We start from the raw sequence: 3,454 nt of genomic DNA, 5'->3' as shown, positions 1-3,454 counted from the left end.
TCAGATGATGAAATTGAAACTATTACGACTCATATGAAAGAGTAATAGTTCCAAATTACTATTGATCAGAGAAATGCAAATTAAGACAACTCTGAGATATCACTACACACCTGTCAGATTGGCTAAGATGACAGGAAAAAATAATGATGAATGTTGGAGGGGATGTGGGAAAACTGGGACACTGAAACATTGTTGGTGGAGTTGTGAACGAACCCAACCATTCTGGAGAGCAAGCTGGAATTACGCCCAAAAAGTTATCAAAATGTGCATACCCTTTGATCCAGCAGTGTTACTTCTGGGCTTATATCCCAAAGAAATACTAAAGAAGGGAAAGGGACCTGTATGTGCCAAAATGTTTGTAGCAGACCTGTTTGTAGTAGCTAGAAACTGGAAAATGAATGGATACCCATCAATTGGAGAATGGCTGAGTAAATTGTGGTATATGAATGTTATGGAATATTATTGCTCTGTAAGGAATGACAAGCAGGATGAATACAGAGAGGCTTGGAGAGACCTACATGGACTGATGCTAAGTGAGATGAGCAGAACCAGGAGATCATTATACACTTCGACAACGATATTGTATGAGGATGTATTCTGATGGAAGTGGATTTCTATGACAAAGACACCTAACTCAGTTTCAATTGATAAATGATGGACAGAAACAGCTACACCCAAAGAAGGAACACTGGGAAACGAATGTGAACTATTTGCATTTTTGATTTTCTTCCCGAGTTATTTTTACCTTCTGAATCCAATTCTCCCTGTGCAACAGGAGAACTGTTCGGTTCTGCAAATATGTATTGTATCTAGGATATACTGCAACATATTTAACATATATAGGACTGCTTGCCATCTTGGGGAGGGACTTGAGGGAGGGAGGGGAAAAATCAAAACATAAGTGAGTGCAAGGGATAATGTTGTAAAAAATTACCCTGGCATGGATTCTGTCAATATAAAGTTATTATTAAATAAAATAAAATTAAAATTAAAAAAAATGCTGGCTTTACTCACCATCTTGGGTCTACTCCCTTTATTCTGTGGTCTTAAGCAAGAGTTAGACAATAGGCTGGGAAGTTCATAGGACAATTAGAAAAGTGCAAATATGTTACTACATACCTGAATGAGTGCTCAGGGGAGGACTAGCTTATCTGACGAGAGGACTTACTGAGCCCTTTTTAGGGCTTCTAAACCACTTCTGCTGTGCACTTGCCACCCAATTCTCATCTGTGGATCCAAAAAGTTGTAGCATGTATGGTGGCCATACCACTGTAAACCATCCCAGCAGATGGGCTAAACCATATTGAGGATTTTAACCTATTAGTGAGTTAAGGGATGTCTAACTTCTCCAAGCAGAATGGGAGCTTGATGACAGTTTATTCCAACAACCATGAAGGTGGCAGGTTCTGTGGAGTGCTCACAGCTTGGTAAGACATTGAAGATACCAAGATCATCCCCTGCATCTTGGACCTTTACCAGTTATCTTGACTTTTGTCTTTCCAGTGGACTTCTATGACTCTGCAAGAGATCACAATTTTGCCTCAATGAAATGCTATTCACATACAACTCAAGACATCACTCATTCTTGTCATCGGTCTTCAAACATGAAGGATGAACAAGAACAAGAACAACATATCTGAAACTTTAATTTAATATTAGCTGACAGTTAGATGACCCCTTAAGGATAGCAAAGCATTTTATGTAGATTACTGCATTTAATCTTTACCCGTTTTGCAAAAGTGTGAACAGTGAATTAAAGAGACTTGTCTAGGAATACACGATTTTTTGAAGCAAGATTTGAACTTGTGTCTTTCTTATTCTAGATCTATGACTCTGTCTATTTTGACAAGCTATTCAACTCTCTCCATCCATCCCCCCCCAAAAAAAAGAAAAAACAATAACAAAAAGAAACCTAAAACAATATTAATGTCTAAGGACCACAAGAAATCAAAGAAACAGCTGAAACAAATGGCTTATAGCATCTAAATATAGGTTCTGGTCAGCAGAAACAAAAAATACATAATATATTTTATTATCAAGAAGTTATCTAGCAATCAACTACGAAGGACTTGGCTTCTCAACAATGTAGTGGTTTGAGGCCATTCCAATAGATTTGGGATGGAAAATGCCAATCACATCCAGAGAAAGAACTATGGGGGCTGAATATGGATCAAATCATGGAATTTTCATCTTTTTGTTTGTTTATTTTTTCTTATGTTCCCTCCCTTTGGTTTAATTTTTTCTTGCACAACATGACAAATATGGAAATATATTTAAAAGGATAACAAATATTTGATTTATATCAGATTGCTTATTCTTTTAACAGAAGAATAGAGAGAGGGGGAAAGAGAAAAATTTGGAACATGAAATTTTACAAAAATGAATGTTGAAAACTATCTTTACGTATATCTGGAAAAATAAAATATTATTTAAAAAAGCAGTTATGTAAGTCATAGTTTCATAAATTGAAAGTTGTCCCATGTGGGGTCATGTAACAATGGGGGTGACATGATAAATTTAGCAAAGAGTAAAGTACTAAATATTCTGCTAAGATTTAATTCTTTATGTAAAAATAAACAAGCATATCCATCTCATTAGAATATAAATTTGTTTTTGTCTTTAATAAAATGCTAAAATTACTGTATAGCAAAGAATTATTTTAAATAAATTTTTCTATGATTTATTATCAGTGAATGTTTAATTTATGTTTATATGTATTTATATTCCCTATACTTCAGGTTTGCATAAAAAAATTTTGGGTGACAAGAATTATGAGTGAGAAAAGTTTTAAGAATCCCTGCTCAGAAAGGCCTAGAAAAATGTACATGAACTTGTAGAGAACCAGAATTCTGGAGAATTATACTTGAAACAAGGATGCTTACAGCAGAGTGTTTACTCAGTGTGATTGATGAGATAATGGTTCTTTAATTTACTTATACTTAGTACTTAGTATGGAGATATAATGGTTCTACAGTTGGCACATGCTCAGTGTGCTGTATTGATGTAATTGTACTAGGGTATTTAAGGACGGAGAGGACTGAAGAGAGGGAGGAATGAAGGAAAGTGTGAGAGTGAGTGTGTGTAAGCTTGAGCTCAGACTCCAGACTCCAGACTCCAGACTCTATCCTTGGCTATCCTTGTGGTGACTCTTCTGCTAAAATCAAGGCCTGTCCAGAGATCCTCCAGAAAGCTAGTCTGGACATTACATAAACTGATACTCAGTGAAACAAGCAGAACAATAATACATTGTACACAGTAACAGCAGGATCATATAATGATCAACTATGAAAGATTCAGTTCTTCTCAGAGATTCAGTGATCCAAGACAGTCCCAATAAACCCTGAATAGAAAATGCTGTCTGCATTCAGAAAGAGAACGATGGAGAATAAATGTAAATCAACACATGCTATGTTTACTTCTTTTTCTGTTTTTTTTTTTTTATCTCATGATTTTT

Source organism: Antechinus flavipes, chromosome 5, assembly GCF_016432865.1.
Source record: "Antechinus flavipes isolate AdamAnt ecotype Samford, QLD, Australia chromosome 5, AdamAnt_v2, whole genome shotgun sequence".
Classification (NCBI taxonomy): Eukaryota; Metazoa; Chordata; class Mammalia; order Dasyuromorphia; family Dasyuridae; genus Antechinus; species Antechinus flavipes.
This window is presented reverse-complemented; position numbering follows the sequence as displayed.